This window comes from Ranitomeya variabilis, chromosome 6, assembly GCF_051348905.1.
Source record: "Ranitomeya variabilis isolate aRanVar5 chromosome 6, aRanVar5.hap1, whole genome shotgun sequence".
Lineage (NCBI taxonomy): Eukaryota > Metazoa > Chordata > Amphibia > Anura > Dendrobatidae > Ranitomeya > Ranitomeya variabilis.
Window position 1 is genome coordinate 495,740,357 of NC_135237.1, and position 20,512 is coordinate 495,760,868.

Here is a 20,512-nt window from a genome sequence, read left to right on the forward strand (position 1 = left end):
CACCTGATGCTCAGGCCCTGCTGCGGCAGGTGTTTCACTGCAAAACAAACAACGCCTATAGGGGCAGCCCAGCCTTTGCATGGGCCCTTCGGAGCCCGCCTCCACATGGTCAGAGTTCTCGCCACCACGCGAGCCTGAGGAAGGCTGGCCAGGCGATGGGCCAAGCAGCGTCTACTGGCCACACCACCCTGGATACGCCCGATCTCGTCCGATCTCGGAAGCAAAGCAGGGCTGGGCTTGGACAGTACTTGGATGGGAGACCTCCTGGGAACACCAGGTGCTGTAGACAGTTTTGATGACATCTTGCTCGGCTAGTATAGAGCGGCTCCTTGCCAGACACCGACCTTAAGCAACCTAGAGGCTGGAAGCCCCAAGCCCCACAAGTCCGTGAAGAGAAAGGAAAGCACAAAAGGGCCTCTTGCTGAGCACTGGACTGGACAGGACAGGGCAGCCAGAGTGCAAAGTAGAAAAGCAGCAAGTGAGAGGCTTGTCTCTGCCTACGGCCACACCACCCTGAACACGCCCGATCTCGTCTGATCTCGGAAGCTAAGCAGGGTCGGGCCTGGTTAGTACTTGGATGGGAGACCGCCTGGGAATACCAGGTGCTGTAGGCTTTTTCTTTTTCCTTCCTTCCACCAGCAGGGGTCACTCTCCTCTATGCCTTTTTTCCATTCCCTTTCACAAGGGCACACATGCTTCTTTCTTCTTGTCATTTGCTTTCACTCTTGCGCTATTCCATCCTTGCAAAATGCCAGCATCCTTCTCATCACCGTGGGCCTCCAGCATTGTTGCTTATTTACTTTTAATACTAGGCTTCTTTTCAACAGGACCAGCGCCTCCTGCGGGCTTGGAAGCAACCGCCGGCAACCTGGTGGCCAGTTTACAGGCCGAAGCAAGCAGAACACCTTTGCAGGCAACACGACTCCCCTGAAGAGCAGCTCACAGTCACTCGCAACCATCTCACCCTCTTCCTTCATTCGCTCCTGGACGTCTCGATCCACCTCAAGTTGCTGCTCCAGCTTGCTCTTTCTGTCACGTCCCCCCCCCCCCCAGATGAATGGTTAAAGGTACCGTCACATTAAGCGACGCTGCAGCGATATCGACAACGATGCCGATCGCTGCAGCGTCGCTGTGTGGTCGCTGGAGAGCTGTCACACAGACAGCTCTCCAGTGACCAACGATGCCGAAGTCCCCGGGTAACCAGGGTAAACATCGGGTTACTAAGCGCAGGGCCGCGCTTAGTAACCCGATGTTTACCCTGGTTACCAGTGTAAATGTAAAAAAAAAAAAACAGTACATACTTACATTCCAGTGTCTGCCGCGTCCCCCGGCGTCCGCTTCCCTGCACTGTGTAAGCGCCGGCCCTAAAGCACAGCGGTGACGTCACCGCTGTGCTTTGCTTTCCGGCCGGCACTGACACAGTCAGTGCAGAAAGCTATGAGCAGCAGCGCGGACGCCGGGGGACGTGACAGACATCAGAGGGTGAGTATGTAGTGTTTTTTTTTTACTTTTACAATGGTAACCAGGGTAAATATCGGGTTACTAAGCGCGGCCCTGCGCTTAGTAACTCGATATTTGCCCTGGTTACCATTGTAAAACATTGCTGGCATCGTTGCTTTTGCTGTCAAACACGACGATACACGCCGATCTGACGACCAAATAAAGTTCTGGACTTTCAGCAACGACCAGCGATATCACAGCAGGATCCAGATCGCTGCTGCGTGTCAAACACAACGATATCGCTATCCAGGACGCTGCAACGTCACAGATCGCTATCGTTATCGTTGTTAAGTCGCTTAATGTGACGGTACCTTTAGCCTGCAGGAGACCCTGCGTCGAGCCATTTTTAAAGACACCTGATGCTCAGGCCCTGCTGCGGCAGGTGTTTCACTGCAAAACAAACAACGCCTATAGGGGCAGCCCAGCCTTTGCATGGGCCCTTCGGAGCCCGCCTCCACATGGTCAGAGTTCTCGCCACCACGCGAGCCTGAGGAAGGCTGGCCAGGCGATGGGCCAAGCAGCGTCTACTGGCCACACCACCCTGGATACGCCCGATCTCGTCCGATCTCGGAAGCAAAGCAGGGCTGGGCTTGGACAGTACTTGGATGGGAGACCTCCTGGGAACACCAGGTGCTGTAGACAGTTTTGATGACATCTTGCTCGGCTAGTATAGAGCGGCTCCTTGCCAGACACCGACCTTAAGCAACCTAGAGGCTGGAAGCCCCAAGCCCCACAAGTCCGTGAAGAGAAAGGAAAGCACAAAAGGGCCTCTTGCTGAGCACTGGACTGGACAGGACAGGGCAGCCAGAGTGCAAAGTAGAAAAGCAGCAAGTGAGAGGCTTGTCTCTGCCTACGGCCACACCACCCTGAACACGCCCGATCTCGTCTGATCTCGGAAGCTAAGCAGGGTCGGGCCTGGTTAGTACTTGGATGGGAGACCGCCTGGGAATACCAGGTGCTGTAGGCTTTTGCTTTTTCCTTCCTTCCACCAGCAGGGGTCACTCTCCTCTATGCCTTTTTTCCATTCCCTTTCACAAGGGCACACATGCTTCTTTCTTCTTGTCATTTGCTTTCACTCTTGCGCTATTCCATCCTTGCAAAATGCCAGCATCCTTCTCATCACCGTGGGCCTCCAGCATTGTTGCTTATTTACTTTTAATACTAGGCTTCTTTTCAACAAGACCAGCGCCTCCTGCGGGCTTGGAAGCAACCGCCGGCAACCTGGTGGCCAGTTTACAGGCCGAAGCAAGCAGAACACCTTTGCAGGCAACACGACTCCCCTGAAGAGCAGCTCACAGTCACTCGCAACCATCTCACCCTCTTCCTTCATTCGCTCCTGGACGTCTCGATCCACCTCAAGTTGCTGCTCCAGCTTGCTCTTTCTGTCACGTCCCCCCCCCCCCCAGATGAATGGTTAAAGGTACCGTCACATTAAGCGACGCTGCAGCGATATCGACAACGATGCCGATCGCTGCAGCGTCGCTGTGTGGTCGCTGGAGAGCTGTCACACAGACAGCTCTCCAGTGACCAACGATGCCGAAGTCCCCGGGTAACCAGGGTAAACATCGGGTTACTAAGCGCAGGGCCGCGCTTAGTAACCCGATGTTTACCCTGGTTACCAGTGTAAATGTAAAAAAAAAAAAACAGTACATACTTACATTCCAGTGTCTGCCGCGTCCCCCGGCGTCCGCTTCCCTGCACTGTGTAAGCGCCGGCCCTAAAGCACAGCGGTGACGTCACCGCTGTGCTTTGCTTTCCGGCCGGCACTGACACAGTCAGTGCAGAAAGCTATGAGCAGCAGCGCGGACGCCGGGGGACGTGACAGACATCAGAGGGTGAGTATGTAGTGTTTTTTTTTTACTTTTACAATGGTAACCAGGGTAAATATCGGGTTACTAAGCGCGGCCCTGCGCTTAGTAACTCGATATTTGCCCTGGTTACCATTGTAAAACATTGCTGGCATCGTTGCTTTTGCTGTCAAACACGACGATACACGCCGATCTGACGACCAAATAAAGTTCTGGACTTTCAGCAACGACCAGCGATATCACAGCAGGATCCAGATCGCTGCTGCGTGTCAAACACAACGATATCGCTATCCAGGACGCTGCAACGTCACAGATCGCTATCGTTATCGTTGTTAAGTCGCTTAATGTGACGGTACCTTTAGCCTGCAGGAGACCCTGCGTCGAGCCATTTTTAAAGACACCTGATGCTCAGGCCCTGCTGCGGCAGGTGTTTCACTGCAAAACAAACAATGCCTATAGGGGCAGCCCAGCCTTTGCATGGGCCCTTCGGAGCCCGCCTCCACATGGTCAGAGTTCTCGCCACCACGCGAGCCTGAGGAAGGCTGGCCAGGCGATGGGCCAAGCAGCGTCTACTGGCCACACCACCCTGGATACGCCCGATCTCGTCCGATCTCGGAAGCAAAGCAGGGCTGGGCTTGGACAGTACTTGGATGGGAGACCTCCTGGGAACACCAGGTGCTGTAGACAGTTTTGATGACATCTTGCTCGGCTAGTATAGAGCGGCTCCTTGCCAGACACCGACCTTAAGCAACCTAGAGGCTGGAAGCCCCAAGCCCCACAAGTCCGTGAAGAGAAAGGAAAGCACAAAAGGGCCTCTTGCTGAGCACTGGACTGGACAGGACAGGGCAGCCAGAGTGCAAAGTAGAAAAGCAGCAAGTGAGAGGCTTGTCTCTGCCTACGGCCACACCACCCTGAACACGCCCGATCTCGTCTGATCTCGGAAGCTAAGCAGGGTCGGGCCTGGTTAGTACTTGGATGGGAGACCGCCTGGGAATACCAGGTGCTGTAGGCTTTTGCTTTTTCCTTCCTTCCACCAGCAGGGGTCACTCTCCTCTATGCCTTTTTTCCATTCCCTTTCACAAGGGCACACATGCTTCTTTCTTCTTGTCATTTGCTTTCACTCTTGCGCTATTCCATCCTTGCAAAATGCCAGCATCCTTCTCATCACCGTGGGCCTCCAGCATTGTTGCTTATTTACTTTTAATACTAGGCTTCTTTTCAACAGGACCAGCGCCTCCTGCGGGCTTGGAAGCAACCGCCGGCAACCTGGTGGCCAGTTTACAGGCCGAAGCAAGCAGAACACCTTTGCAGGCAACACGACTCCCCTGAAGAGCAGCTCACAGTCACTCGCAACCATCTCACCCTCTTCCTTCATTCGCTCCTGGACGTCTCGATCCACCTCAAGTTGCTGCTCCAGCTTGCTCTTTCTGTCACGTCCCCCCCCCCCCCCAGATGAATGGTTAAAGGTACCGTCACATTAAGCGACGCTGCAGCGATATCGACAACGATGCCGATCGCTGCAGCGTCGCTGTGTGGTCGCTGGAGAGCTGTCACACAGACAGCTCTCCAGTGACCAACGATGCCGAAGTCCCCGGGTAACCAGGGTAAACATCGGGTTACTAAGCGCAGGGCCGCGCTTAGTAACCCGATGTTTACCCTGGTTACCAGTGTAAATGTAAAAAAAAAAAAACAGTACATACTTACATTCCAGTGTCTGCCGCGTCCCCCGGCGTCCGCTTCCCTGCACTGTGTAAGCGCCGGCCCTAAAGCACAGCGGTGACGTCACCGCTGTGCTTTGCTTTCCGGCCGGCACTGACACAGTCAGTGCAGAAAGCTATGAGCAGCAGCGCGGACGCCGGGGGACGTGACAGACATCAGAGGGTGAGTATGTAGTGTTTTTTTTTTACTTTTACAATGGTAACCAGGGTAAATATCGTGTTACTAAGCGCGGCCCTGCGCTTAGTAACTCGATATTTGCCCTGGTTACCATTGTAAAACATTGCTGGCATCGTTGCTTTTGCTGTCAAACACGACGATACACGCCGATCTGACGACCAAATAAAGTTCTGGACTTTCAGCAACGACCAGCGATATCACAGCAGGATCCAGATCGCTGCTGCGTGTCAAACACAACGATATCGCTATCCAGGACGCTGCAACGTCACAGATCGCTATCGTTATCGTTGTTAAGTCGCTTAATGTGACGGTACCTTTAGCCTGCAGGAGACCCTGCGTCGAGCCATTTTTAAAGACACCTGATGCTCAGGCCCTGCTGCGGCAGGTGTTTCACTGCAAAACAAACAACGCCTATAGGGGCAGCCCAGCCTTTGCATGGGCCCTTCGGAGCCCGCCTCCACATGGTCAGAGTTCTCGCCACCACGCGAGCCTGAGGAAGGCTGGCCAGGCGATGGGCCAAGCAGCGTCTACTGGCCACACCACCCTGGATACGCCCGATCTCGTCCGATCTCGGAAGCAAAGCAGGGCTGGGCTTGGACAGTACTTGGATGGGAGACCTCCTGGGAACACCAGGTGCTGTAGACAGTTTTGATGACATCTTGCTCGGCTAGTATAGAGCGGCTCCTTGCCAGACACCGACCTTAAGCAACCTAGAGGCTGGAAGCCCCAAGCCCCACAAGTCCGTGAAGAGAAAGGAAAGCACAAAAGGGCCTCTTGCTGAGCACTGGACTGGACAGGACAGGGCAGCCAGAGTGCAAAGTAGAAAAGCAGCAAGTGAGAGGCTTGTCTCTGCCTACGGCCACACCACCCTGAACACGCCCGATCTCGTCTGATCTCGGAAGCTAAGCAGGGTCGGGCCTGGTTAGTACTTGGATGGGAGACCGCCTGGGAATACCAGGTGCTGTAGGCTTTTGCTTTTTCCTTCCTTCCACCAGCAGGGGTCACTCTCCTCTATGCCTTTTTTCCATTCCCTTTCACAAGGGCACACATGCTTCTTTCTTCTTGTCATTTGCTTTCACTCTTGCGCTATTCCATCCTTGCAAAATGCCAGCATCCTTCTCATCACCGTGGGCCTCCAGCATTGTTGCTTATTTACTTTTAATACTAGGCTTCTTTTCAACAGGACCAGCGCCTCCTGCGGGCTTGGAAGCAACCGCCGGCAACCTGGTGGCCAGTTTACAGGCCGAAGCAAGCAGAACACCTTTGCAGGCAACACGACTCCCCTGAAGAGCAGCTCACAGTCACTCGCAACCATCTCACCCTCTTCCTTCATTCGCTCCTGGACGTCTCGATCCACCTCAAGTTGCTGCTCCAGCTTGCTCTTTCTGTCACGTCCCCCCCCCCCCCAGATGAATGGTTAAAGGTACCGTCACATTATGCGACGCTGCAGCGATATCGACAACGATGCCGATCGCTGCAGCGTCGCTGTGTGGTCGCTGGAGAGCTGTCACACAGACAGCTCTCCAGTGACCAACGATGCCGAAGTCCCCGGGTAACCAGGGTAAACATCGGGTTACTAAGCGCAGGGCCGCGCTTAGTAACCCGATGTTTACCCTGGTTACCAGTGTAAATGTAAAAAAAAAAAAACAGTACATACTTACATTCCAGTGTCTGCCGCGTCCCCCGGCGTCCGCTTCCCTGCACTGTGTAAGCGCCGGCCCTAAAGCACAGCGGTGACGTCACCGCTGTGCTTTGCTTTCCGGCCGGCACTGACACAGTCAGTGCAGAAAGCTATGAGCAGCAGCGCGGACGCCGGGGGACGTGACAGACATCAGAGGGTGAGTATGTAGTGTTTTTTTTTTACTTTTACAATGGTAACCAGGGTAAATATCGGGTTACTAAGCGCGGCCCTGCGCTTAGTAACTCGATATTTGCCCTGGTTACCATTGTAAAACATTGCTGGCATCGTTGCTTTTGCTGTCAAACACGACGATACACGCCGATCTGACGACCAAATAAAGTTCTGGACTTTCAGCAACGACCAGCGATATCACAGCAGGATCCAGATCGCTGCTGCGTGTCAAACACAACGATATCGCTATCCAGGACGCTGCAACGTCACAGATCGCTATCGTTATCGTTGTTAAGTCGCTTAATGTGACGGTACCTTTAGCCTGCAGGAGACCCTGCGTCGAGCCATTTTTAAAGACACCTGATGCTCAGGCCCTGCTGCGGCAGGTGTTTCACTGCAAAACAAACAACGCCTATAGGGGCAGTCCAGCCTTTGCATGGGCCCTTCGGAGCCCGCCTCCACATGGTCAGAGTTCTCGCCACCACGCGAGCCTGAGGAAGGCTGGCCAGGCGATGGGCCAAGCAGCGTCTACTGGCCACACCACCCTGGATACGCCCGATCTCGTCCGATCTCGGAAGCAAAGCAGGCCTGGGCTTGGACAGTACTTGGATGGGAGACCTCCTGGGAACACCAGGTGCTGTAGACAGTTTTGATGACATCTTGCTCGGCTAGTATAGAGCGGCTCCTTGCCAGACACCGACCTTAAGCAACCTAGAGGCTGGAAGCCCCAAGCCCCACAAGTCCGTGAAGAGAAAGGAAAGCACAAAAGGGCCTCTTGCTGAGCACTGGACTGGACAGGACAGGGCAGCCAGAGTGCAAAGTAGAAAAGCAGCAAGTGAGAGGCTTGTCTCTGCCTACGGCCACACCACCCTGAACACGCCCGATCTCGTCTGATCTCGGAAGCTAAGCAGGGTCGGGCCTGGTTAGTACTTGGATGGGAGACCGCCTGGGAATACCAGGTGCTGTAGGCTTTTGCTTTTTCCTTCCTTCCACCAGCAGGGGTCACTCTCCTCTATGCCTTTTTTCCATTCCCTTTCACAAGGGCACACATGCTTCTTTCTTCTTGTCATTTGCTTTCACTCTTGCGCTATTCCATCCTTGCAAAATGCCAGCATCCTTCTCATCACCGTGGGCCTCCAGCATTGTTGCTTATTTACTTTTAATACTAGGCTTCTTTTCAACAGGACCAGCGCCTCCTGCGGGCTTGGAAGCAACCGCCGGCAACCTGGTGGCCAGTTTACAGGCCGAAGCAAGCAGAACACCTTTGCAGGCAACACGACTCCCCTGAAGAGCAGCTCACAGTCACTCGCAACCATCTCACCCTCTTCCTTCATTCGCTCCTGGACGTCTCGATCCACCTCAAGTTGCTGCTCCAGCTTGCTCTTTCTGTCACGTCCCCCCCCCCCCCCAGATGAATGGTTAAAGGTACCGTCACATTAAGCGACGCTGCAGCGATATCGACAACGATGCCGATCGCTGCAGCGTCGCTGTGTGGTCGCTGGAGAGCTGTCACACAGACAGCTCTCCAGTGACCAACGATGCCGAAGTCCCCGGGTAACCAGGGTAAACATCGGGTTACTAAGCGCAGGGCCGCGCTTAGTAACCCGATGTTTACCCTGGTTACCAGTGTAAATGTAAAAAAAAAAAAACAGTACATACTTACATTCCAGTGTCTGCCGCGTCCCCCGGCGTCCGCTTCCCTGCACTGTGTAAGCGCCGGCCCTAAAGCACAGCGGTGACGTCACCGCTGTGCTTTGCTTTCCGGCCGGCACTGACACAGTCAGTGCAGAAAGCTATGAGCAGCAGCGCGGACGCCGGGGGACGTGACAGACATCAGAGGGTGAGTATGTAGTGTTTTTTTTTTACTTTTACAATGGTAACCAGGGTAAATATCGGGTTACTAAGCGCGGCCCTGCGCTTAGTAACTCGATATTTGCCCTGGTTACCATTGTAAAACATTGCTGGCATCGTTGCTTTTGCTGTCAAACACGACGATACACGCCGATCTGACGACCAAATAAAGTTCTGGACTTTCAGCAACGACCAGCGATATCACAGCAGGATCCAGATCGCTGCTGCGTGTCAAACACAACGATATCGCTATCCAGGACGCTGCAACGTCACAGATCGCTATCGTTATCGTTGTTAAGTCGCTTAATGTGACGGTACCTTTAGCCTGCAGGAGACCCTGCGTCGAGCCATTTTTAAAGACACCTGATGCTCAGGCCCTGCTGCGGCAGGTGTTTCACTGCAAAACAAACAACGCCTATAGGGGCAGCCCAGCCTTTGCATGGGCCCTTCGGAGCCCGCCTCCACATGGTCAGAGTTCTCGCCACCACGCGAGCCTGAGGAAGGCTGGCCAGGCGATGGGCCAAGCAGCGTCTACTGGCCACACCACCCTGGATACGCCCGATCTCGTCCGATCTCGGAAGCAAAGCAGGGCTGGGCTTGGACAGTACTTGGATGGGAGACCTCCTGGGAACACCAGGTGCTGTAGACAGTTTTGATGACATCTTGCTCGGCTAGTATAGAGCGGCTCCTTGCCAGACACCGACCTTAAGCAACCTAGAGGCTGGAAGCCCCAAGCCCCACAAGTCCGTGAAGAGAAAGGAAAGCACAAAAGGGCCTCTTGCTGAGCACTGGACTGGACAGGACAGGGCAGCCAGAGTGCAAAGTAGAAAAGCAGCAAGTGAGAGGCTTGTCTCTGCCTACGGCCACACCACCCTGAACACGCCCGATCTCGTCTGATCTCGGAAGCTAAGCAGGGTCGGGCCTGGTTAGTACTTGGATGGGAGACCGCCTGGGAATACCAGGTGCTGTAGGCTTTTGCTTTTTCCTTCCTTCCACCAGCAGGGGTCACTCTCCTCTATGCCTTTTTTCCATTCCCTTTCACAAGGGCACACATGCTTCTTTCTTCTTGTCATTTGCTTTCACTCTTGCGCTATTCCATCCTTGCAAAATGCCAGCATCCTTCTCATCACCGTGGGCCTCCAGCATTGTTGCTTATTTACTTTTAATACTAGGCTTCTTTTCAACAGGACCAGCGCCTCCTGCGGGCTTGGAAGCAACCGCCGGCAACCTGGTGGCCAGTTTACAGGCCGAAGCAAGCAGAACACCTTTGCAGGCAACACGACTCCCCTGAAGAGCAGCTCACAGTCACTCGCAACCATCTCACCCTCTTCCTTCATTCGCTCCTGGACGTCTCGATCCACCTCAAGTTGCTGCTCCAGCTTGCTCTTTCTGTCACGTCCCCCCCCCCCCCAGATGAATGGTTAAAGGTACCGTCACATTAAGCGACGCTGCAGCGATATCGACAACGATGCCGATCGCTGCAGCGTCGCTGTGTGGTCGCTGGAGAGCTGTCACACAGACAGCTCTCCAGTGACCAACGATGCCGAAGTCCCCGGGTAACCAGGGTAAACATCGGGTTACTAAGCGCAGGGCCGCGCTTAGTAACCCGATGTTTACCCTGGTTACCAGTGTAAATGTAAAAAAAAAAAAACAGTACATACTTACATTCCAGTGTCTGCCGCGTCCCCCGGCGTCCGCTTCCCTGCACTGTGTAAGCGCCGGCCCTAAAGCACAGCGGTGACGTCACCGCTGTGCTTTGCTTTCCGGCCGGCACTGACACAGTCAGTGCAGAAAGCTATGAGCAGCAGCGCGGACGCCGGGGGACGTGACAGACATCAGAGGGTGAGTATGTAGTGTTTTTTTTTTACTTTTACAATGGTAACCAGGGTAAATATCGGGTTACTAAGCACGGCCCTGCGCTTAGTAACTCGATATTTGCCCTGGTTACCATTGTAAAACATTGCTGGCATCGTTGCTTTTGCTGTCAAACACGACGATACACGCCGATCTGACGACCAAATAAAGTTCTGGACTTTCAGCAACGACCAGCGATATCACAGCAGGATCCAGATCGCTGCTGCGTGTCAAACACAACGATATCGCTATCCAGGACGCTGCAACGTCACAGATCGCTATCGTTATCGTTGTTAAGTCGCTTAATGTGACGGTACCTTTAGCCTGCAGGAGACCCTGCGTCGAGCCATTTTTAAAGACACCTGATGCTCAGGCCCTGCTGCGGCAGGTGTTTCACTGCAAAACAAACAACGCCTATAGGGGCAGCCCAGCCTTTGCATGGGCCCTTCGGAGCCCGCCTCCACATGGTCAGAGTTCTCGCCACCACGCGAGCCTGAGGAAGGCTGGCCAGGCGATGGGCCAAGCAGCGTCTACTGGCCACACCACCCTGGATACGCCCGATCTCGTCCGATCTCGGAAGCAAAGCAGGGCTGGGCTTGGACAGTACTTGGATGGGAGACCTCCTGGGAACACCAGGTGCTGTAGACAGTTTTGATGACATCTTGCTCGGCTAGTATAGAGCGGCTCCTTGCCAGACACCGACCTTAAGCAACCTAGAGGCTGGAAGCCCCAAGCCCCACAAGTCCGTGAAGAGAAAGGAAAGCACAAAAGGGCCTCTTGCTGAGCACTGGACTGGACAGGACAGGGCAGCCAGAGTGCAAAGTAGAAAAGCAGCAAGTGAGAGGCTTGTCTCTGCCTACGGCCACACCACCCTGAACACGTCTGATCTCGGAAGCTAAGCAGGGTCGGGCCTGGTTAGTACTTGGATGGGAGACCGCCTGGGAATACCAGGTGCTGTAGGCTTTTGCTTTTTCCTTCCTTCCACCAGCAGGGGTCACTCTCCTCTATGCCTTTTTTCCATTCCCTTTCACAAGGGCACACATGCTTCTTTCTTCTTGTCATTTGCTTTCACTCTTGCGCTATTCCATCCTTGCAAAATGCCAGCATCCTTCTCATCACCGTGGGCCTCCAGCATTGTTGCTTATTTACTTTTAATACTAGGCTTCTTTTCAACAGGACCAGCGCCTCCTGCGGGCTTGGAAGCAACCGCCGGCAACCTGGTGGCCAGTTTACAGGCCGAAGCAAGCAGAACACCTTTGCAGGCAACACGACTCCCCTGAAGAGCAGCTCACAGTCACTCGCAACCATCTCACCCTCTTCCTTCATTCGCTCCTGGACGTCTCGATCCACCTCAAGTTGCTGCTCCAGCTTGCTCTTTCTGTCACGTCCCCCCCCCCCAGATGAATGGTTAAAGGTACCGTCACATTAAGCGACGCTGCAGCGATATCGACAACGATGCCGATCGCTGCAGCGTCGCTGTGTGGTCGCTGGAGAGCTGTCACACAGACAGCTCTCCAGTGACCAACGATGCCGAAGTCCCCGGGTAACCAGGGTAAACATCGGGTTACTAAGCGCAGGGCCGCGCTTAGTAACCCGATGTTTACCCTGGTTACCAGTGTAAATGTAAAAAAAAAAAAACAGTACATACTTACATTCCAGTGTCTGCCGCGTCCCCCGGCGTCCGCTTCCCTGCACTGTGTAAGCGCCGGCCCTAAAGCACAGCGGTGACGTCACCGCTGTGCTTTGCTTTCCGGCCGGCACTGACACAGTCAGTGCAGAAAGCTATGAGCAGCAGCGCGGACGCCGGGGGACGTGACAGACATCAGAGGGTGAGTATGTAGTGTTTTTTTTTTACTTTTACAATGGTAACCAGGGTAAATATCGGGTTACTAAGCGCGGCCCTGCGCTTAGTAACTCGATATTTGCCCTGGTTACCATTGTAAAACATTGCTGGCATCGTTGCTTTTGCTGTCAAACACGACGATACACGCCGATCTGACGACCAAATAAAGTTCTGGACTTTCAGCAACGACCAGCGATATCACAGCAGGATCCAGATCGCTGCTGCGTGTCAAACACAACGATATCGCTATCCAGGACGCTGCAACGTCACAGATCGCTATCGTTATCGTTGTTAAGTCGCTTAATGTGACGGTACCTTTAGCCTGCAGGAGACCCTGCGTCGAGCCATTTTTAAAGACACCTGATGCTCAGGCCCTGCTGCGGCAGGTGTTTCACTGCAAAACAAACAACGCCTATAGGGGCAGCCCAGCCTTTGCATGGGCCCTTCGGAGCCCGCCTCCACATGGTCAGAGTTCTCGCCACCACGCGAGCCTGAGGAAGGCTGGCCAGGCGATGGGCCAAGCAGCGTCTACTGGCCACACCACCCTGGATACGCCCGATCTCGTCCGATCTCGGAAGCAAAGCAGGGCTGGGCTTGGACAGTACTTGGATGGGAGACCTCCTGGGAACACCAGGTGCTGTAGACAGTTTTGATGACATCTTGCTCGGCTAGTATAGAGCGGCTCCTTGCCAGACACCGACCTTAAGCAACCTAGAGGCTGGAAGCCCCAAGCCCCACAAGTCCGTGAAGAGAAAGGAAAGCACAAAAGGGCCTCTTGCTGAGCACTGGACTGGACAGGACAGGGCAGCCAGAGTGCAAAGTAGAAAAGCAGCAAGTGAGAGGCTTGTCTCTGCCTACGGCCACACCACCCTGAACACGCCCGATCTCGTCTGATCTCGGAAGCTAAGCAGGGTCGGGCCTGGTTAGTACTTGGATGGGAGACCGCCTGGGAATACCAGGTGCTGTAGGCTTTTGCTTTTTCCTTCCTTCCACCAGCAGGGGTCACTCTCCTCTATGCCTTTTTTCCATTCCCTTTCACAAGGGCACACATGCTTCTTTCTTCTTGTCATTTGCTTTCACTCTTGCGCTATTCCATCCTTGCAAAATGCCAGCATCCTTCTCATCACCGTGGGCCTCCAGCATTGTTGCTTATTTACTTTTAATACTAGGCTTCTTTTCAACAGGACCAGCGCCTCCTGCGGGCTTGGAAGCAACCGCCGGCAACCTGGTGGCCAGTTTACAGGCCGAAGCAAGCAGAACACCTTTGCAGGCAACACGACTCCCCTGAAGAGCAGCTCACAGTCACTCGCAACCATCTCACCCTCTTCCTTCATTCGCTCCTGGACGTCTCGATCCACCTCAAGTTGCTGCTCCAGCTTGCTCTTTCTGTCACGTCCCCCCCCCCCCCCAGATGAATGGTTAAAGGTACCGTCACATTAAGCGACGCTGCAGCGATATCGACAACGATGCCGATCGCTGCAGCGTCGCTGTGTGGTCGCTGGAGAGCTGTCACACAGACAGCTCTCCAGTGACCAACGATGCCGAAGTCCCCGGGTAACCAGGGTAAACATCGGGTTACTAAGCGCAGGGCCGCGCTTAGTAACCCGATGTTTACCCTGGTTACCAGTGTAAATGTAAAAAAAAAAAAACAGTACATACTTACATTCCAGTGTCTGCCGCGTCCCCCGGCGTCCGCTTCCCTGCACTGTGTAAGCGCCGGCCCTAAAGCACAGCGGTGACGTCACCGCTGTGCTTTGCTTTCCGGCCGGCACTGACACAGTCAGTGCAGAAAGCTATGAGCAGCAGCGCGGACGCCGGGGGACGTGACAGACATCAGAGGGTGAGTATGTAGTGGTTTTTTTTTACTTTTACAATGGTAACCAGGGTAAATATCGTGTTACTAAGCGCGGCCCTGCGCTTAGTAACTCGATATTTGCCCTGGTTACCATTGTAAAACATTGCTGGCATCGTTGCTTTTGCTGTCAAACACGACGATACACGCCGATCTGACGACCAAATAAAGTTCTGGACTTTCAGCAACGACCAGCGATATCACAGCAGGATCCAGATCGCTGCTGCGTGTCAAACACAACGATATCGCTATCCAGGACGCTGCAACGTCACAGATCGCTATCGTTATCGTTGTTAAGTCGCTTAATGTGACGGTACCTTTAGCCTGCAGGAGACCCTGCGTCGAGCCATTTTTAAAGACACCTGATGCTCAGGCCCTGCTGCGGCAGGTGTTTCACTGCAAAACAAACAACGCCTATAGGGGCAGCCCAGCCTTTGCATGGGCCCTTCGGAGCCCGCCTCCACATGGTCAGAGTTCTCGCCACCACGCGAGCCTGAGGAAGGCTGGCCAGGCGATGGGCCAAGCAGCGTCTACTGGCCACACCACCCTGGATACGCCCGATCTCGTCCGATCTCGGAAGCAAAGCAGGGCTGGGCTTGGACAGTACTTGGATGGGAGACCTCCTGGGAACACCAGGTGCTGTAGACAGTTTTGATGACATCTTGCTCGGCTAGTATAGAGCGGCTCCTTGCCAGACACCGACCTTAAGCAACCTAGAGGCTGGAAGCCCCAAGCCCCACAAGTCCGTGAAGAGAAAGGAAAGCACAAAAGGGCCTCTTGCTGAGCACTGGACTGGACAGGACAGGGCAGCCAGAGTGCAAAGTAGAAAAGCAGCAAGTGAGAGGCTTGTCTCTGCCTACGGCCACACCACCCTGAACACGCCCGATCTCGTCTGATCTCGGAAGCTAAGCAGGGTCGGGCCTGGTTAGTACTTGGATGGGAGACCGCCTGGGAATACCAGGTGCTGTAGGCTTTTGCTTTTTCCTTCCTTCCACCAGCAGGGGTCACTCTCCTCTATGCCTTTTTTCCATTCCCTTTCACAAGGGCACACATGCTTCTTTCTTCTTGTCATTTGCTTTCACTCTTGCGCTATTCCATCCTTGCAAAATGCCAGCATCCTTCTCATCACCGTGGGCCTCCAGCATTGTTGCTTATTTACTTTTAATACTAGGCTTCTTTTCAACAGGACCAGCGCCTCCTGCGGGCTTGGAAGCAACCGCCGGCAACCTGGTGGCCAGTTTACAGGCCGAAGCAAGCAGAACACCTTTGCAGGCAACACGACTCCCCTGAAGAGCAGCTCACAGTCACTCGCAACCATCTCACCCTCTTCCTTCATTCGCTCCTGGACGTCTCGATCCACCTCAAGTTGCTGCTCCAGCTTGCTCTTTCTGTCACGTCCCCCCCCCCCAGATGAATGGTTAAAGGTACCGTCACATTAAGCGACGCTGCAGCGATATCGACAACGATGCCGATCGCTGCAGCGTCGCTGTGTGGTCGCTGGAGAGCTGTCACACAGACAGCTCTCCAGTGACCAACGATGCCGAAGTCCCCGGGTAACCAGGGTAAACATCGGGTTACTAAGCGCAGGGCCGCGCTTAGTAACCCGATGTTTACCCTGGTTACCAGTGTAAATGTAAAAAAAAAAAAACAGTACATACTTACATTCCAGTGTCTGCCGCGTCCCCCGGCGTCCGCTTCCCTGCACTGTGTAAGCGCCGGCCCTAAAGCACAGCGGTGACGTCACCGCTGTGCTTTGCTTTCCGGCCGGCACTGACACAGTCAGTGCAGAAAGCTATGAGCAGCAGCGCGGACGCCGGGGGACGTGACAGACATCAGAGGGTGAGTATGTAGTGTTTTTTTTTTACTTTTACAATGGTAACCAGGGTAAATATCGGGTTACTAAGCGCGGCCCTGCGCTTAGTAACTCGATATTTGCCCTGGTTACCATTGTAAAACATTGCTGGCATCGTTGCTTTTGCTGTCAAACACGACGATACACGCCGATCTGACGACCAAATAAAGTTCTGGACTTTCAGCAACGACCAGCGATATCACAGCAGGATCCAGATCGCTGCTGCGTGTCAAACACAACGATATCGCTATCCAGGACGCTGCAACGTCACAGATCGCTATCGTTATCGTTGTTAAGTCGCTTAATGTGACGGTACCTTTAGCCTGCAGGAGACCCTGCGTCGAGCCATTTTTAAAGACACCTGATGCTCAGGCCCTGCTGCGGCAGGTGTTTCACTGCAAAACAAACAACGCCTATAGGGGCAGCCCAGCCTTTGCATGGGCCCTTCGGAGCCCGCCTCCACATGGTCAGAGTTCTCGCCACCACGCGAGCCTGAGGAAGGCTGGCCAGGCGATGGGCCAAGCAGCGTCTACTGGCCACACCACCCTGGATACGCCCGATCTCGTCCGATCTCGGAAGCAAAGCAGGGCTGGGCTTGGACAGTACTTGGATGGGAGACCTCCTGGGAACACCAGGTGCTGTAGACAGTTTTGATGACATCTTGCTCGGCTAGTATAGAGCGGCTCCTTGCCAGACACCGACCTTAAGCAACCTAGAGGCTGGAAGCCCCAAGCCCCACAAGTCCGTGAAGAGAAAGGAAAGCACAAAAGGGCCTCTTGCTGAGCACTGGACTGGACAGGACAGGGCAGCCAGAGTGCAAAGTAGAAAAGCAGCAAGTGAGAGGCTTGTCTCTGCCTACGGCCACACCACCCTGAACACGCCCGATCTCGTCTGATCTCGGAAGCTAAGCAGGGTCGGGCCTGGTTAGTACTTGGATGGGAGACCGCCTGGGAATACCAGGTGCTGTAGGCTTTTGCTTTTTCCTTCCTTCCACCAGCAGGGGTCACTCTCCTCTATGCCTTTTTTCCATTCCCTTTCACAAGGGCACACATGCTTCTTTCTTCTTGTCATTTGCTTTCACTCTTGCGCTATTCCATCCTTGCAAAATGCCAGCATCCTTCTCATCACCGTGGGCCTCCAGCATTGTTGCTTATTTACTTTTAATACTAGGCTTCTTTTCAACAGGACCAGCGCCTCCTGCGGGCTTGGAAGCAACCGCCGGCAACCTTGTGGCCAGTTTACAGGCCGAAGCAAGCAGAACACCTTTGCAGGCAACACGACTCCCCTGAAGAGCAGCTCACAGTCACTCGCAACCATCTCACCCTCTTCCTTCATTCGCTCCTGGACGTCTCGATCCACCTCAAGTCGCTGCTCCAGCTTGCTCTTTCTGTCACGTCCCCCCCCCCCCCCCAGATGAATGGTTAAAGGTACCGTCACATTAAGCGACGCTGCAGCGATATCGACAACGATGCCGATCGCTGCAGCGTCGCTGTGTGGTCGCTGGAGAGCTGTCACACAGACAGCTCTCCAGTGACCAACGATGCCGAAGTCCCCGGGTAACCAGGGTAAACATCGGGTTACTAAGCGCAGGGCCGCGCTTAGTAACCCGATGTTTACCCTGGTTACCAGTGTAAATGTAAAAAAAAAAAAACAGTACATACTTACATTCCAGTGTCTGCCGCGTCCCCCGGCGTCCGCTTCCCTGCACTGTGTAAGCGCCGGCCCTAAAGCACAGCGGTGACGTCACCGCTGTGCTTTGCTTTCCGGCCGGCACTGACACAGTCAGTGCAGAAAGCTATGAGCAGCAGCGCGGACGCCGGGGGACGTGACAGACATCAGAGGGTGAGTATGTAGTGTTTTTTTTTTACTTTTACAATGGTAACCAGGGTAAATATCGGGTTACTAAGCGCGGCCCTGCGCTTAGTAACTCGATATTTGCCCTGGTTACCATTGTAAAACATTGCTGGCATCGTTGCTTTTGCTGTCAAACACGACGATACACGCCGATCTGACGACCAAATAAAGTTCTGGACTTTCAGCAACGACCAGCGATATCACAGCAGGATCCAGATCGCTGCTGCGTGTCAAACACAACGATATCGCTATCCAGGACGCTGCAACGTCACAGATCGCTATCGTTATCGTTGTTAAGTCGCTTAATGTGACGGTACCTTTAGCCTGCAGGAGACCCTGCGTCGAGCCATTTTTAAAGACACCTGATGCTCAGGCCCTGCTGCGGCAGGTGTTTCACTGCAAAACAAACAACGCCTATAGGGGCAGCCCAGCCTTTGCATGGGCCCTTCGGAGCCCGCCTCCACATGGTCAGAGTTCTCGCCACCACGCGAGCCTGAGGAAGGCTGGCCAGGCGATGGGCCAAGCAGCGTCTACTGGCCACACCACCCTGGATACGCCCGATCTCGTCCGATCTCGGAAGCAAAGCAGGGCTGGGCTTGGACAGTACTTGGATGGGAGACCTCCTGGGAACACCAGGTGCTGTAGACAGTTTTGATGACATCTTGCTCGGCTAGTATAGAGCGGCTCCTTGCCAGACACCGACCTTAAGCAACCTAGAGGCTGGAAGCCCCAAGCCCCACAAGTCCGTGAAGAGAAAGGAAAGCACAAAAGGGCCTCTTGCTGAGCACTGGACTGGACAGGACAGGGCAGCCAGAGTGCAAAGTAGAAAAGCAGCAAGTGAGAGGCTTGTCTCTGCCTACGGCCACACCACCCTGAACACGCCCGATCTCGTCTGATCTCGGAAGCTAAGCAGGGTCGGGCCTGGTTAGTACTTGGATGGGAGACCGCCTGGGAATACCAGGTGCTGTAGGCTTTTGCTTTTTCCTTCCTTCCACCAGCAGGGGTCACTCTCCTCTATGCCTTTTTTCCATTCCCTTTCACAAGGGCACACATGCTTCTTTCTTCTTGTCATTTGCTTTCACTCTTGCGCTATTCCATCCTTGCAAAATGCCAGCATCCTTCTCATCACCGTGGGCCTCCAGCATTGTTGCTTATTTACTTTTAATACTAGGCTTCTTTTCAACAGGACCAGCGCCTCCTGCGGGCTTGGAAGCAACCGCCGGCAACCTGGTGGCCAGTTTACAGGCCGAAGCAAGCAGAACACCTTTGCAGGCAACACGACTCCCCTGAAGAGCAGCTCACAGTCACTCGCAACCATCTCACCCTCTTCCTTCATTCGCTCCTGGACGTCTCGATCCACCTCAAGTCGCTGCTCCAGCTTGCTCTTTCTGTCACGTCCCCCCCCCCCCCCAGATGAATGGTTAAAGGTACCGTCACATTAAGCGACGCTGCAGCGATATCGACAACGATGCCGATCGCTGCAGCGTCGCTGTGTGGTCGCTGGAGAGCTGTCACACAGACAGCTCTCCAGTGACCAACGATGCCGAAGTCCCCGGGTAACCAGGGTAAACATCGGGTTACTAAGCGCAGGGCCGCGCTTAGTAACCCGATGTTTACCCTGGTTACCAGTGTAAATGTAAAAAAAAAAAAACAGTACATACTTACATTCCAGTGTCTGCCGCGTCCCCCGGCGTCCGCTTCCCTGCACTGTGTAAGCGCCGGCCCTAAAGCACAGCGGTGACGTCACCGCTGTGCTTTGCTTTCCGGCCGGCACTGACACAGTCAGTGCAGAAAGCTATGAGCAGCAGCGCGGACGCCGGGGGACGTGACAGACATCAGAGGGTGAGTATGTAGTGTTTTTTTTTTACTTTTACAATGGTAACCAGGGTAAATATCGGGTTACTAAGCGCGGCCCTGCGCTTAGTAACTCGATATTTGCCCTGGTTACCATTGTAAAACATTGCTGGCATCGTTGCTTTTGCTGTCAAACACGACGATACACGCCGATCTGACGACCAAATAAAGTTCTGGACTTTCAGCAACGACCAGCGATATCACAGCAGGATCCAGATCGCTGCTGCGTGTCAAACACAACGATATCGCTATCCAGGACGCTGCAACGTCACAGATCGCTATCGTTATCGTTGTTAAGTCGCTTAATGTGACGGTACCTTTAGCCTGCAGGAGACCCTGCGTCGAGCCATTTTTAAAGACACCTGATGCTCAGGCCCTGCTGCGGCAGGTGTTTCACTGCAAAACAAACAACGCCTATAGGGGCAGCCCAGCCTTTGCATGGGCCCTTCGGAGCCCGCCTCCACATGGTCAGAGTTCTCGCCACCACGCGAGCCTG

General features: G+C 54.1%; 20 non-coding genes and 2 pseudogenes across 20 annotated transcripts; all 22 read left to right on the plus strand.

The window, feature by feature from the left end:
• The first annotated feature begins 169 nt into the window (after positions 1-169).
• On the plus strand, positions 170-289 carry LOC143783911 (5S ribosomal RNA). The gene has a single exon (XR_013217574.1). It is a non-coding gene; the product is annotated as a 5S ribosomal RNA (ribosomal RNA).
• A 206-nt stretch (positions 290-495) lies between these two features.
• On the plus strand, positions 496-614 carry LOC143783684 (5S ribosomal RNA). Its single transcript, XR_013217356.1, has one exon. It is a non-coding gene; the product is annotated as a 5S ribosomal RNA (ribosomal RNA).
• Positions 615-2,022: 1,408 nt separating this feature from the next.
• LOC143783913 (5S ribosomal RNA) lies at positions 2,023-2,142 on the plus strand. The gene has a single exon (XR_013217576.1). It is a non-coding gene; the product is annotated as a 5S ribosomal RNA (ribosomal RNA).
• Positions 2,143-2,348: 206 nt separating this feature from the next.
• LOC143783685 (5S ribosomal RNA) lies at positions 2,349-2,467 on the plus strand. Its single transcript, XR_013217357.1, has one exon. It is a non-coding gene; the product is annotated as a 5S ribosomal RNA (ribosomal RNA).
• A 1,408-nt stretch (positions 2,468-3,875) lies between these two features.
• On the plus strand, positions 3,876-3,995 carry LOC143783914 (5S ribosomal RNA). The gene has a single exon (XR_013217577.1). It is a non-coding gene; the product is annotated as a 5S ribosomal RNA (ribosomal RNA).
• Positions 3,996-4,201: 206 nt separating this feature from the next.
• On the plus strand, positions 4,202-4,320 carry LOC143783686 (5S ribosomal RNA). Its single transcript, XR_013217358.1, has one exon. It is a non-coding gene; the product is annotated as a 5S ribosomal RNA (ribosomal RNA).
• A 1,409-nt stretch (positions 4,321-5,729) lies between these two features.
• Positions 5,730-5,849, plus strand: LOC143783915 (5S ribosomal RNA). The gene has a single exon (XR_013217578.1). It is a non-coding gene; the product is annotated as a 5S ribosomal RNA (ribosomal RNA).
• A 206-nt stretch (positions 5,850-6,055) lies between these two features.
• LOC143783687 (5S ribosomal RNA) lies at positions 6,056-6,174 on the plus strand. Its single transcript, XR_013217359.1, has one exon. It is a non-coding gene; the product is annotated as a 5S ribosomal RNA (ribosomal RNA).
• Positions 6,175-7,582: 1,408 nt separating this feature from the next.
• LOC143784038 (5S ribosomal RNA) lies at positions 7,583-7,702 on the plus strand (annotated as a pseudogene).
• A 206-nt stretch (positions 7,703-7,908) lies between these two features.
• On the plus strand, positions 7,909-8,027 carry LOC143783688 (5S ribosomal RNA). The gene has a single exon (XR_013217360.1). It is a non-coding gene; the product is annotated as a 5S ribosomal RNA (ribosomal RNA).
• A 1,409-nt stretch (positions 8,028-9,436) lies between these two features.
• Positions 9,437-9,556, plus strand: LOC143783916 (5S ribosomal RNA). The gene has a single exon (XR_013217579.1). It is a non-coding gene; the product is annotated as a 5S ribosomal RNA (ribosomal RNA).
• A 206-nt stretch (positions 9,557-9,762) lies between these two features.
• LOC143783689 (5S ribosomal RNA) lies at positions 9,763-9,881 on the plus strand. Its single transcript, XR_013217361.1, has one exon. It is a non-coding gene; the product is annotated as a 5S ribosomal RNA (ribosomal RNA).
• Positions 9,882-11,289: 1,408 nt separating this feature from the next.
• Positions 11,290-11,409, plus strand: LOC143783917 (5S ribosomal RNA). The gene has a single exon (XR_013217580.1). It is a non-coding gene; the product is annotated as a 5S ribosomal RNA (ribosomal RNA).
• A 206-nt stretch (positions 11,410-11,615) lies between these two features.
• LOC143784043 (5S ribosomal RNA) lies at positions 11,616-11,724 on the plus strand (annotated as a pseudogene).
• Positions 11,725-13,130: 1,406 nt separating this feature from the next.
• LOC143783918 (5S ribosomal RNA) lies at positions 13,131-13,250 on the plus strand. The gene has a single exon (XR_013217581.1). It is a non-coding gene; the product is annotated as a 5S ribosomal RNA (ribosomal RNA).
• A 206-nt stretch (positions 13,251-13,456) lies between these two features.
• LOC143783691 (5S ribosomal RNA) lies at positions 13,457-13,575 on the plus strand. Its single transcript, XR_013217362.1, has one exon. It is a non-coding gene; the product is annotated as a 5S ribosomal RNA (ribosomal RNA).
• Positions 13,576-14,984: 1,409 nt separating this feature from the next.
• LOC143783919 (5S ribosomal RNA) lies at positions 14,985-15,104 on the plus strand. The gene has a single exon (XR_013217582.1). It is a non-coding gene; the product is annotated as a 5S ribosomal RNA (ribosomal RNA).
• Positions 15,105-15,310: 206 nt separating this feature from the next.
• On the plus strand, positions 15,311-15,429 carry LOC143783692 (5S ribosomal RNA). Its single transcript, XR_013217363.1, has one exon. It is a non-coding gene; the product is annotated as a 5S ribosomal RNA (ribosomal RNA).
• A 1,406-nt stretch (positions 15,430-16,835) lies between these two features.
• On the plus strand, positions 16,836-16,955 carry LOC143783920 (5S ribosomal RNA). Its single transcript, XR_013217583.1, has one exon. It is a non-coding gene; the product is annotated as a 5S ribosomal RNA (ribosomal RNA).
• A 206-nt stretch (positions 16,956-17,161) lies between these two features.
• On the plus strand, positions 17,162-17,280 carry LOC143783693 (5S ribosomal RNA). Its single transcript, XR_013217364.1, has one exon. It is a non-coding gene; the product is annotated as a 5S ribosomal RNA (ribosomal RNA).
• A 1,410-nt stretch (positions 17,281-18,690) lies between these two features.
• Positions 18,691-18,810, plus strand: LOC143783921 (5S ribosomal RNA). Its single transcript, XR_013217584.1, has one exon. It is a non-coding gene; the product is annotated as a 5S ribosomal RNA (ribosomal RNA).
• A 206-nt stretch (positions 18,811-19,016) lies between these two features.
• Positions 19,017-19,135, plus strand: LOC143783695 (5S ribosomal RNA). The gene has a single exon (XR_013217366.1). It is a non-coding gene; the product is annotated as a 5S ribosomal RNA (ribosomal RNA).
• Positions 19,136-20,512: the final 1,377 nt, after the last annotated feature.